Source organism: Homalodisca vitripennis, chromosome 2 (genome assembly GCF_021130785.1).
Source record: "Homalodisca vitripennis isolate AUS2020 chromosome 2, UT_GWSS_2.1, whole genome shotgun sequence".
NCBI lineage: Eukaryota > Metazoa > Arthropoda > Insecta > Hemiptera > Cicadellidae > Homalodisca > Homalodisca vitripennis.
The window spans coordinates 134,517,904-134,533,093 of record NC_060208.1 but is presented as its reverse complement, the minus strand read 5'-3'; the positions used below and the strand labels follow the sequence as shown (position 1 = coordinate 134,533,093).

Below are 15,190 nucleotides of genomic sequence, written 5' to 3'. Positions count from 1 at the left end.
AAATCCAACGTGTTGAATTTCACACTGCGTCCAACGGACTCCCAATGTGGGTCAGCCGTCATGTTAGCAGATTCCATATTGGAAGAAGTCTACTCCTCAAAATTCCTTGGAATACTCCTCGACCGAGGGTTGACATGGAATAATCACATTGACCATGTGTGCGCCAAACTGTCCTCAGGAATATATGTTTTGAGGTCCTTGGCCCGGTACTGCCCCAGTCAGGTATTGATTGCGGCATATTATGGGCTAATTCACTCTCACCTTTCCTATGGAGTGGTGTTGTGCGGGGCCTGTACAGGCAATAATTTCCTGAGGGTGTTCAAATTGCAAAAAAAGTTATTCGTATCATCGCAAAGTTGAATTTCAGAGAGTCGTGCAGGACAGCATTTAAAACTTTGCAACTGTTGACTTTGCCCAGTCTCTACATTTTAGAAACATCTTGGTTCTGTTTGTCTAAATGTGCCCTAACCAGGGGACGTGACATACACGGGTATGAGACTAGAGGCAGAGATAACTACCGTACTGGAAGACACAGAACGGTGGTTTATGAGCACTTACCTTCGCAGGCAGGTGTTCATTTCATCAACAGTTTGCCAAAATTTATTACAAACGCCCAAACGCCCAAGGCGTCAAAAGCTCGTCTTAAGCGCTTCCTGGTGTCAAATGCATTCTACAGCGTTGACGAGTTTCTGGCGTTTAACTGGGAGACCGCCCAATTCGATGACTGACTCCAGCGCTGAAAGTGGGTTGAGATTGGCGATGGATGAATGAGACTGGAATGCATGAAAATTATGTAAGTTTGGACGTGGTGGAAATGTGGTATGCGAGTTTTAAATTTATAATTAATTCTGACGTTTGCCATACAATGTGTAATTGTGACGAGCAAAAAAAAAAAAAATAAAATAAAAAAAAATAAATAATTCCATTTCGTTTTATAGTCAAGTTGGTTGAAACCTTTACTTTCGTAAACAAGTACTTGATACTGTCATTTAAGAAATCTATATCTCATATGGATTACCTTCCTGTCTCGATCAAGAAAATCATTTCAAGCTCGCCAGTTCAGTAAACTACTATTTTAAAGCCAAGATCTTTACACTTGCCTGTTAGGTTTTCTTGATCTCTTAAATTTGAACTGTTTAATTTTGTTTTTGTTTTCTTATAGAAAATTACAATACATTCTTGTATATACATAATACGTTAAAATATTATAAATTTTTATTGTAATCTGTGGGTTTTTGTGTTAAGTAGATCTTATGAAGCCTATGATATTCAAACATGCTACCAGATTCTTTTAGTATACATTAACTGTTCTCTGCCGATCTAAAGTGTCTGCTGTTTTGCTAAATTTGTCCAAGTAGAAAGTAATTATTTTTTTACAGTCTGTATTTTTTACCTACGATACTTTAAATAGCTCCCAAATTTGTGGATTGAAAGTACACAATTCAATCTCAGTTACTTTTCATCAGAACATATATATTTTTATTAGTATATAAACATTCTAAGGACAATGACCAATGGTACTCTACATAAATATGTACGAAGCAATATTAAATTTTTACTAAAATTATGCATAAAAAAGCGTTTGCATGTACAAAATGTGTGTTTTCACTTATTTTTAAATGTGTAAAGAAATGCTTCTAAATCAATTAAATTATTCACATTTAAATTTGATTGAATATAAAATCTTGTTTCAGAAGATTTTATTAGGAATATTTATTTTTAACTACAGTCCCTATTTAAAGTTTCTTTAATTTGTAATATATAATGAGATTATGTTGTAGAACGAAACATATACTTAACAGTCTGAGCAGTAGGAAATAAGCATTGGCTCTAAAAGTATACTTACCGTTGCACTAGTACTCATTTCCTTGTAGGTGAACTTTAAAGACTAAGGCAATTGCTGTAGTTGTTTTCAAACTCCAGCTGAAACGGAATGGAGTAATTTGGAATATGGACCGTAGATAGTGTCTTACACGTTGGCTAGCATATAAAATACATTGCATTCTCAGATACAACAAATGTGTACTGCAGAGTATATTATAATAATACCAATATTATTCTCATTCTTTTCCTCTTTTCAGTTTTTAGAAATAACATGGGTGAATTATGTTTAAAGAATAGTGTAAACGTTTTTTGGCTAAGAAAAATATTTGAAATCCTGGTTTTTCCTATCCGATTCATGTCAAACATAAAATACTCTAATTAGTAACGACAAACTACATTTCATTGCTTGATTTTAGCAAGAATTTGCTAATTTATTAAGTGTATATTATTTAGGCCTTCATAACGAACCGTATCTAATAAAACTTAACAGTAAAAAGACATATAGTAATGTCTTCTATTCCTGTTTGTTCGTTGTAGATAGTTTATATATTATATTTAGTATTATTTTATATATTATAGTTATTAATTGTTTTTCTATATTTCTTATACACATATCGTCAAACTAATGATCACATACAGTACTGTCGTAGAAATTGTATAGTAATAAGTGTATTACTTTATTTTCATGTTATTATATACAAACTGTGAAAGCTATATTTAATGTACTTATTATGCATCAATTTAGTTTAAAAATAAATATTTTTTAAATATAGAAGTTGTTATACATTAAAAAGACAATATTCATGTTATTATTCATATGTATTACTATAACGTGGTTTAAAAACAAATTAATAGTATATAAACTACATGAAAAGTGTCTAATAACAACTCTGTAAAACCTGGTAATGTAAATTTAATTAAATGTTACCAAACTTTTATAGTTCCGACATACTATAATGCTGGAATTACAGCTATACCATTATATAAAAATCTAATAGTGTCGGTCTGTGTGTTCGTATTTGTGTTATGTAATTACAAGCAAACTACTGGGACGATTATATTAAAATTCTACATGGACATTTTTAGTGTTAATTGTTAACATAGAGGCCTATTATTAATTGAAAAATCCCTCCAAGCTATGACCCACAGGTCTCGAAAAGTTCCTGTTTGTCTTATTAAGCAGTTAATATATATTTGTTATATATTTAACATGACAAGAAAATGATATGTTTGATTAGTATCAGCACCACTTTTATGTATTGAAAACATAGTGTAAGATTATATACAACGTAACTTTTTATTTCTACCTTCTCTGTAATAATGATGAGTACAGAGGTTATTCGGATAGTACAATAATAAATATATTTCTTAATTAGTTTTTAAGTGATAATGTTTGTCAATATTAACTATACAGTGGTTGATCATTAATGGAAAGCAAATATCAAAGAAAAGTTACTATCTAATATTACTTCAGATTATACTTCAGATAAAACACATCTTAGTTATTGATTTTGTTACTGAAGTAGGCATTTTGGAAAAAAATACTATGGAACTAGAAATACGTTATACCGGAATAAACTTCAATGGCTATTTGTATACTCTTTTTTATTAAAATAGGCTCCTCAGATCTGAGTACGTACATTTTTTTAATCGGATTAGCAAATCCAAATAAATTTCCGTTTGAAAATAACATATATTATTTATTATTATTATTATATTATATCATGACTGTGGAAACTATCAATCGAATAAATTAGATTTTAGAATCCCTCCATGCTGGCCTAAAGTAGTTTAATTATTGTTAAAATCGTTTATATAGATTGAGATTCGAGTTATTTTACGGAAATTATAAAAACCGATTCACTTTCTGTATTGAGAGCACAAACAAATGCTATTTACACCTGAATCTAGAATTAGTCAGAAGTTGGAATATTTTCCTGTAAATATCATGAGTGATTAGAATGTAATTTATAAGGAATATGCCCACGATGTCCCTGTTTTCATCAGGAAATTGCGTGCTTAGGCGCGGGTAACTGCTAGCTGATGTATATATGTTATAACTCAACCAAACAACTATCAACACTGAGTAATCACAAATTCAAGGTGGACATTGAAAATCACCTATACATTTGTATAGATCCGGATTTGGTCTTAAATAAACTATATAATTATAGGGAGGTTTATTTCTTTCAGAGCTAACATGTGACAACTTTATTCCCAACCTCATTCTGGAGTAATTATACTTTTTCTTGCAAAAATGTGAAAATTAAATAAAAAAGTGCTTTATGGAGAATAGCTATAACTTAAAAAAATTACAATAATTTGATCTTCTTTTAGTGTTATAATTTAAAAACTATATTTAATAAAATATACAACTGCGTTAAAATCATCGGCAATACTTTAGTGTAGGGAATAGATAACTTAGTCTTATTTGATTATTACGTGATTCCATCTCTAATTTATTACACATATTTTTAATTTTCAGTAATGATAGGCAATAGGTAAGCATATGGTAAATAACACAATATCATGATGTTTTATTCTCTACTGTGCGATAAACACGTAAAGAAACAAATAAACTGTAATGCGGGATGCGGGTAGTTACGTCGTTGTAAAGGCGCGTCTGGTAAAACTATATAGGCGAATACCATATTTAATATATTTTATGGGTCGTTTTTGTTAACAAATTTATACAACATAAATATGGTTGGATACTAAAAAATTAGAAAATATTAAATCTAATATAAAGCTACGTAAAAGACTGTATTCCAACGTGTAGTTTATGTAAGTAATTTATTGATCACATTCTATTTAAACTTAAAGAGCTATCAGTGTAAATTATAGTTTACTAACATACTTAAGGCTTGAATCATGATAATAATAAACAAGAATATTTATTCTGTTAAATAGACTTTTTATTTAAGATTTTGGAATTGCTTTGAAAAGTTTTCTAGAAATGTGGGCTTCGTTACTTTCTTGTTTCTAATGAAGAATTAAAAGAGAAATTTTTAAAGAATAAACTATCACTGGATTTTTGAAGTATAGAAGTGAAAGTAAAGATATATTTTTCCCGAAAAATGTTTTTAGACATTTCTTCTAGATTAAGCCCAAAGGTATTATATAAGCCCGTGTGACTGAAATACGAAATTCTATTTATAAATACATAGAGATATGGTAAATGTATTCATTAATAGGAACGTAGACATCAGGGTTGAAAAAGCCAACTTAATATTAAGATTGTATTTGATGGAGGATTACAAAAAATTCTAAATGTCATAAAAAAGGTATATTTAATAGTTAATTTGTTAACATTAGGTATCAATTGATAATTGTGAATATAAATTGATACCTTTTTTGAGAAAAATTTAGCATTTAAAACATTCTTACTAATAGATAATGCGGATAAAAACCTAACTACCATATTTAACTATGTGTCTTGTCATTACAACCATTAAAATATTAAGGAGTGTTTTAAAGTTAATAACCTCAAATTTAAAGTTTAACAGAAAAACAATGTACGTATTATTTACTTCTACACTTATCAAAATAGTTAGTATGATGGTTTGTACAAGCATATGAAATACAGTATATTATAAGAGATTCCTCATATTAAATGTAAACGCATTCTTTTAAATCAAAAGTCAAATCTACAATATAACAAACAAAACAACCCATCAACTACTATCCGTTGTCTACGTTTGGCCATATACAAAGTTTTATCACGTTATATTAAATGATTATTTTTAGTTTCAAAGCACGCCAAAACAATGTCAATCGGTTGCACTTTACCTGTGAAATATAAAGCGATGATAAAGTAATAAATAGAATAATACAAGACAATTTAATTCATAACGAATGCGTATATTAATTATATATACTGTATATATATATATATATATATATATATATATATATATATATATATATATTTATATATATTTATAATTATATATTAAATATTATTTAACTATGGTATAAATGTTTGTAGTTGTGTTTAATTTTAACTAATAACTTATTAAATTTTAATACTTTAAATATTTGTATCTTCTAACTTTATTTATTTAACACAATCATAAAAGTATAACTTACGTATGGCCACCTAATACAACTCAAGATATAAATCCAGAAAATTTGTTCTTTAATTTCATTATATTATATGTTGGTTTATCTGACGGATTCCGCGGAAGGAATGTCACGACCAGCAAACTTAGAGAAAAATTCATGTCTCCTACCTGTTAATGTTACCGAATATTAATTTATTGAATACAATTTTGGCCAATTACAGCAAACAATGCCCTTTTGGGGACACTGTAACTCGTAATTATAATGATCTGCATAGTTCTTTAAGAGTATAAATGGTCTAAGGAAACATCGTAAGACTCAATGCATATGAAACGGTAAAGATATATCAGGATAGTAAGGTACTTGAAGTGTGATAAGGAAGTACATCTTGCACTTCCTACGCTTAATAATGTAACCGAGTTACAAAAGGTTAAGAAGGGGAGGGGTTGCCAGCAGTAGATTACGGGAACTCAATATTTCCGACCCACCACCCCCTCTCCACCGTTCAAGGCCAGGTACAATTACTCAAGCTGTTATTTTCAACTTACCCTACACTAATCACTTAACATTTCAATTCGTTATCTTTTGGATGTTAACTTGATACAACAGGTTAAAATACCACGGCCTTTGTTTGAAATCGCGTGATAGCGGTCATTACCTGTTTATACAGTCAAAATTTATAGTTGAAATTAGATAGCATACAATTATGTCTTTCTCATAAAGAGATTTTACATTACAATTAAACTTTAAAAGAATTATAAACCAGGAATAATCAAGTATTCTGGCTTTCACGTTTTTATGCTTTTTATGATTATAATGCAACTTAAAGGTGTATTAAACGTATATATTAAAATGCGACTAAAGGTGGAGATTATTCATACATTTTATTGTGTCTCAACAATATCATGCAATCGTGCAGAAGAATATTAGGTATCAAAGCCTTTTTATTAGGTGTTAAAACAAATAAAATGAAAATTACACTCTACGTGATATACACTGTATGCAAAGTGTGGGGAAATAAAAAAAATTCTTTACCCTTTGCAGAAAAAATCTAAAGATTTTTCATATATCAGGCGCCTATCTTAACTCCAATTGTGTGTACTATCCATCATACTATTACATATAAAAACCAGCAACGGACCGAGAGCAGTGTCGTCTAAGTATTTAATGAACGTATAAGTTAGTCTTGGTACCACGTCTTTTCAGATTAAAATTATAATGGCACAAAATACACATCAAAAGCTTTATTAACTACAAAATGCCGGATATTACATTTTGATCAATATTGTACCCATTAAAAGCCACCATTACACACGAAAAAATACACTATTTTATAAAATAGAGCACTTCTATTATTGGAAATATTAAATTTTTCTGGACTATTAATACGTTATGAATACAATTCCGCTTAGAAAAAGGAATAGTCACAGAACTGTACATATTATATAGTTGACAAACAAATTGTATATTAATTTTTAAATATTTAAGATACCGTTTTTCACTCTAGCAGTGAATATGAGATCTAAAGTATTGAAATAAGTAGACATCTGGAAGATTTTCATTCTGTGGTAGGCCTACTTTTTACAGATTTTATCTATGTAGAAAGTATATTAATAAATCTAATACATCCCTATAAACCCGAAAATTTTTGATACCAAAGACATTCACATTATTTTAACTATCTGGTTTAGCAACACTTTCTACCGCTGTGTACCACACAAAAAAAAATATACTATGGAAAATGTTCACATTCTATTCATTACTTTCTATATCTCTAACGAACGATATGTAGACATTTATAAAAAGTTTCCAATTTAATTTTGCTATACAGAATAAGAAGTTCTTTCTGAAGTAAACTCTCCATAACTGACGTATCCCTTTAGAGGCTGTAATAAATCATTTACTGTCTGTCTTCCTATCCGCACGATATTAAGAAAAAAAGTGATTTAACTACTTGAAATTTGCAAGGAAGCTTAATTTCTATTTAAGGAAAATATTCTTCATTAGTGATGCATAGCTATCCACGCAATTTGACTGAGCGTCGTCAAAAATATTACACAGTTTTGAGGAAAATTAATCTTTTGTCTGTAGGGGGATATAAAAAATGTTTTGTGTATGATCACCTGCACGAATGTCTGCCCTCAGGACATCTCCAGAATAAAGTGAGCTGCAGATTTAATATGTTACATGCAACCTCAGACCAGTTTACTAATTGTAACTGGCATGGAATACTATTACATATAAACAAATAGGGATAATTACAATAAAATATCACAATAAATTGTGATATTTTACAAAATACATGTTATGTATATAAATCTATGAAATTATGTTAAGTATTTAAGGCAAAAGTCTAAAAATACTTCAACGCAGTCTTGATATTTATAACATATGATGGAAACAAATTCATAGATTAAAAAATCACCGTAAGAGATAGAAGGTACTTTACGCATAGATTCTGGCACATCTAAAAAGCTGTCTTAAAATTTGTGAGATCTGGTGTATTTAAAATAATATTTTGAAATTTTCGAGGAAGACAGATAGATGGAGAAATGCAGATAATTTATGTCTGTCAAAGTGGTATAAATGAGTGAAAGTATGAGGGAGAGTATCTTGATGAGTATAAATGAAGGATCGTACATAAAACTGTTAATCCATTAAACATGATGTTTGTTAATACAGTAAAGCGTAAATAATTCGGATCAATTGGGACCTGACCTCGTCCGTATTTTTGAAATGTCCGCATATTCGAAATGAATAAATATGGAGGTAAGGACAAGGATATAATGAAAATGTATGTGAATATTGTGCATAAACCGCTATGTCGTATACATGGAGCAGATTATTAAAATTATTAATTACTTTATTTAATAAAAGCTTTAAATATTTAACTTACAGAGATAATACAGTAGTCATATTTTCTTTAAAGTACATCTAGGCTATATAAAACTAAAATACTGTACCTAATGTTAAACTGTGATTGAGAAATAACTTAAATTACGAAATATTTTTAAAATTTTTTAAACTGTGTACATGTATAATACAAATACTTTCGCCACAATTGAATCCGGATTCTTCACGTCCGAATTTTGAGGCTCTACTGTACTGAGTATCAATCTATAGCAAGTTAAATGGGGCAAGATGGAGACGGTTAGAGAATATATCTGCCCTGAACGAAGAACATTTTTCCATAAAATGTAAAACGTAGGGAATAATATAAATATTAACTCAGTAATCTTGTATTTACATTAATGCTAGATTCAAGTTTAGTCAATACAAGTTTCATTTTCAAACTTTTATTTCCTAAAGAGGTACTCGTGTTTAAAATCACTGTTAGACTATTTGCTACACTAAATCCTCCTTTATACCAAATGTTACTTTTTGGTTTGCTCTGTATTTTAATTGTTATTTAATTTATACGTACTATATAAAAACTCATTAAAACATACTTATACGCTGACCAATAAATTTATATATTTTGCTGTAATGTAAATTTTAACGCAGTATTGTTTTATATAGTTCATTGCAGTATATTTTTATTAATTTCTTCGATAAAAAAAGATTTATAACGTTGTATTATGCTATTTTCGTGATGAACTGTAACCCAATATTAAGGTGAAATATAGTCACTGAATCTGCTATTACAATTGAAAAGCAAATTTATTACCTTCTATAGTTTAAAAAAATGAAACATGAACTCAGGAGAAGTACTTTCAGTGTATAAATATGAGACATAACCGCAAACATAAATTTACAAAGAAATGGGGTATATAAATACAGGGCAGTGAAGACAGGTAGTGTATATACATATCTGAGGATGTGTTATCAGCCCGTCAAGACCCCCATCCACTAAGATATACGTCGACATTGAGGTAGATTTATTCTTCAATTTCCCGCTTCAACTACGGAGGTAAAACATTGCTAAGTTCTAGAGACGAGAAAGATATACACGTTGAACGATATAATGTCGCTTGAGATATGTAGGCGTACTCTTTTCTCTTCTTCCTATTTATGAGTCTTTTAAGGTTTCCTTGTAGTATCTAGACCTAAACCACGCAATAAGTTTACGTTTTTGTACCATAGTTTATGTCAGTGTCTTTACTTATTTTATTGTCTATATCTCAAACATGTTTGTAAATCTATAGGTTAGTACTAACTTGTCAATAAATCTGTACACCTTTTTACCATCAGTATATAAATTCATCATATGTTATTTGTTAGCTGCTACAGGTTTATTAATACAATAATATCCAAGTGGAGGTATATAAATATGTATAATATAATATAGACATAGGTAACAATATAGTTACTCATTAAAACTAAAGATACGAGGAACTTAAATACATTGGATTACACTCATTAAAACAATCATGCATTCCTTTATAAAAAGGGAATAACGGACCTATGAAAGACATATAAATTGCAATACTGTACTATTTAATGTAGCCAATCTTATCTAGTACTCCATATTGCAATGGTTCGTGTACATATTAAGGGTACAGAAACAAGCATTTTTAAGAATATTGTTTATATTATAGATAACTCAAATACTAATATTTTCGGTCATATTTGAAAATTCATAGAGGTACAATAGTAATTATTCTTGTTGGTTTGTTGTTTTCAACAGAATATCCCAAAATGGTAGTCATAAGTTATTATTCGTGTTAACAAAACTGATAACGTTACTTCTTTTGAAATGATTTATATAATATTTTAACTTAAGCTAAGTAATAGTAGTAAAACAATTACAATATCTGTAAGGTTCTTAAATATTAAATTTATATTGTATAGAAATTAATGTGACTTCGTATTGTGTTGTTTGAAGAAACTATTTGTAATTAGTAAAATAATTTCGCAAAAATTGTATTTATTAGGATGTTATTAGTTATATGAGTGCCGAAACAGATCATTAGGTTTAATTACAACTTTAAAATAGAGTAACCCTAAATTTACGTTAGAACCTGTTTCGTATGAAAATAGTTTTATATTGTACAGTGTTGTTTAGTGCGAATTTCCAGACTGATATCAGTTATTGATTAGGTCAGTAACGACGAGGTGAACGCCTTCAGCCAAACTCACCCCACGCATGTATATAGTTATTTTAAATTATATAAATATACGTACTCTCATTCATTCAAGGCCGTAAGGATTAAGGTATTATAGTTGTGAAGCTCACCTTTTGCTAGAATCCATATAGAGCAGTACCATCGTCACGCGAGAAGTACGACCAAGGGGGCGGAGTCCCGGGGTCAGTTTACACACATTTTGCGGCTTGCGGACTAGAAAATGCGGTTCAGGGCGCGGGGCGCGGGCTCCTGACAGGGAGGGCTGGGAGCACAAAACAGCGGCACGGGGCCTTTACAGCGCTGACTCCGAGGTAGGACTGGAGCCGGGCGGGAAGCTGCACGCTAGCGCTGACGGCGTATCCCTGAAACCACCTCGCCCGGCATCTCTCACTGTTTGGGAACAATACCATTATACGATGGTAAGTAGGGAGAACTGCACGTTCCGTTTCCTTCAGAATACTGAGTCATTTTGTATACATTCATGGGTGCTGTAGTTTGGTACACCGTATAAAGAACTTTTAGTTGTAAATTAAAAGTAATGAATTCACGGAGGATATGTTAGTTATTTTTGCTATTATATAAATGAAAGATGCATTAAAACACAAATATTTATATAACACAGTTTTATTAGTCTACACGTACTCTGACTTACCCAATGAACCCACCACATAGAGTAACTATGCTTTTGTCGTTCGAAAATAAATGAATAATATACAGTTACTGGGTACTTTTCGGAAAATATTCATAAGAAAAATTATATATACTATATAAAATAATTTAAGGGAGGACGTATTAATGATGTAATATACAGAGGCATTAAAAGGTATTGAAAATTGCAGTACCTCGTGTAATGTACACAAATTTGTTATTACACCAAACTATTCTATAATATAGGAACTATTGTACGAATTTACTTGTTATTCTATATTTATGCATTACTTGCTGAAGTTTATGACACGTCCATTTGCATTATAAACTAACTAAATTTTTTTAAGGTTGTAAAAATATAGACGAATAGATATAAGTATGGACTGGAATCGGGACTAAAAATGTCATCCTAGGTTTTAGTTTACACATATGAAATTATAAAAGCAAATTTTAAATGTCTCCTTAATTATAGCTAAGCTTATAATGTTTTAAAGTAACTTAATCCATGATATTATATTTAAAATGTATTTTAAATTCATTTGTATTATTATAATAAAGATAGAGTAAAATAACTGCTTTTAGTTATGATAACTATTAAGATTTTCTTCTATAATTAACTAATAATGAGTTCTTACTTTTTGTAATGTTTACTTAAAAATAATTTTAGCGAGGATTTGGGAAAAGTCCACATATGCATATAGTCATATAGCCTGAAAAATACGAGGCCGGATATTATGCACTCGTATATCCGAAATTTAAGAGCCGACTTTTAAAAGTGATTTATTATTCCTTCCAGCTTGAAATAATTATCATGTATAAATAAGAATAAATAATTTAATAAAAAATGAATGTGGGGATAATTAAAATGATGGCATACTGTAACCTATAAAGTAGTGTAATGTAACCATTCTCATTGTTAATATCTAGTCGTAAAACATAATATCACAAAAAATCACACAACACAACCAACACAAAACAACTTAGTCAAAATTGAAGAATCGAGGAGTAGGACAATTTGATGAAGGCCAATAAATCCATTTTCATCCAAATTAAATCAATCATTCTTGTCATCGTCCCTATCGATATCAACCCTAATCGTGGGTTGTCTTGCAGGGCTAAAGCCTGCTCCGGTTGACAGGCCAGTTCGCCTGTTCTAATTCTCTTAGGTAAATGAGGCTGAGGTGAATGAGTATGTCTAGTAACACAGTAATCCATAATGTCTTCCACCTTTTAAAATACATAGACTTGTGATGAAATACGTGCCTTGAATATATAATATACCCGTAAATCTTCAACAGATATGAGACATGTGAGAGTATTTCGTGCACTATCCAATAGTTACGAAAGAATAGCAGTTAAAAATTCTTCCCTTATATTGGATTATGCGTCATATTGTTAAAATTTAAATTGCAGTTTATTTCTTACCACAGTACTATAACAGCTGATTTTATAACTGAAGACGATATAAGACTGGCTATGGACAAGCGACAAGTAACCCTCTTAACTTAGCTTTACATTTTTTAAGGCCTTCAAATACTTGCCTCATTCTTTTTTCTGATCAAATTGAAGAAGTATTATTTCTAGGATGGTTGTAGTGATTGAGTAATGTAATATTTCTCAGAACGGCAAGACCATGTCAGGACTGAATCACCATACCCATACACATGAGGGGTTTTCCAGGGTTCTGTATTAGGAAAACTTTATTTTCCCTGTAATTTCCCGACACAACTACACCTGACACTCAAACTTTGATCTTTATTTCGATACATTTACATATACATCGCTTTACACTTAACGCCATTAATACTTTTGTACAAATAATTAATTATGTCATTGATTCGATTAATAATTGGACTTGCAGGCTCGGAAGAAAACAAAATGATACCAAAAGTAACAGTGTTTTAATAGGTTTTCGAAAAATTATTTCTAAACTCGATATCAATACTGCTTAAAAACTAATACTGAAGCGCAAAGAATAGTTTGAAGAGAGGAAAAAAATAATCTAGATATAACTATCCACAAAAACTTTGGATGGGCTGACCAGGTGTCACTAATGTGTAACACGGTTTTGCCTATATACGAGGGCTCAACCGATTTGCTCAATACCTGCCCCTGCATTTCATAGTGATGTTGAGTAAAACACGAGTTTTGCCACACTTTTTGGTGAACAATGACAATACTGTTGAACAATGCATAAATTATTGTATTCGGTCCATCTTAAACTTAAGACGTAATTATCATGTATCTCCTTATGTTTAGCAGCTATCCATGTTAAAATCAACATAAATTCTTAAGTCAACGGAGTATTTTGCGCGAATAACTCATAGTGGCTGTCCAAGTGATTGCCAAAACTTTTATCTTCATATATGTTATCAGTGCTCGAACAAATCGTTCATCCTTATGATGAATTTTAATTCATTCGTCAGCTTTATCAAAAAATTTTTAACTGTTTCCGCATATTTTCTCGAAACTATCATCCAGAAAACATCAGAAATATTGATAAGCGTGGTCACTGTGACGATAGTCAGGATTTTTATGTTGGGAGTACAGCAGGAGTTGCCGTTCGTATAAAATTGACATCACGCTTTCGATAAATACGCGTAATTGAATTAAGAATGTGAAGCTCACTGAGATATGATAAGTATTATTTGACAAAATATTGTTCAATATAAACTTATTATATTAATGTATATCCAAAACTATATATATATATATATATATATATATATATATATATATATATATATATATATATATACTAGCTGGCCCGGAAACATAGTTTTGCTATATAAATTGATTTTAAAGTTTATTTTTGTAGAAATATATAAATTAATTGCTGTACTTATATGAGGATGTAGTATATGAGTGGAAGAAGCATTGGGAGATGTAAATGATGGCGGATTATAAAAATAACAAAACACTAAACATTCATATTTTCGCATTTGTTAAATGCTGAGTTTGCAGTCTTCATACAATTTAGAAAATATTTTAAAACGTATATATTTGTGGTCATTGTAATTTAGTTCGATGTTAGTATTTTTTCCATTGCTGCTTTGGCCACTTTTGAGAGAATATATACACAGCTCTAAAAACCCTACATTTGTTTAAACATAACAAATTTAGGTTCGATAACAACATTTAAATATAAAGTAAAGGTCAAAATACAATATATCTTATATCTGCAATGTAAGCAGTTCCTCTCTCATTTCCACGTAATTTAGTAGACATTGCACGTGTATGACCACTACTGGTTGGAGCCAATTATATTTCATACGCCAATTTTGAGTTTGCCTTGTTTCCACGATCAAGATAATAGGTGAAAGAGTTTATATTTATGGTTATTTCAATTTACTCTGCTACATAGCATCATTACCATTTAGATCTAATACTTACTATTTGATTAATATGTAGAAGTATTGAAAGTAACACTTTGACACAAAATGTACATTAAGATATATATATATATATATATATATATATATATATATATATATATATATATATATATACGTAAAGAGACTCTCTTGCGTGGTCTCTTCTCTTGGTGTAATATGTTCTCTAAAACTATTAAGGAACATTGTACTGATTAA

General features: G+C 30.2%; 1 protein-coding gene across 3 annotated transcripts in view; it reads right to left on the bottom strand.

Annotated features, from left to right (window-relative positions):
* The window catches only part of LOC124354757 (hemicentin-2), a 406,108-nt gene that overhangs the window by 147,866 nt on the left and 243,052 nt on the right, over positions 1-15,190 (bottom strand). Inside the window, exon 1 of one of the 3 annotated variants that reach the window (XM_046805442.1) lies at positions 11,063-11,257. The exons of the other annotated variants lie outside the window; for them this stretch is intronic. The gene's annotated coding sequence lies outside the window, so the exon portion shown is untranslated. Of the gene's footprint in view, positions 1-11,062; positions 11,258-15,190 lie in introns of those variants that run through there. 3 annotated transcript variants of the gene reach the window in all.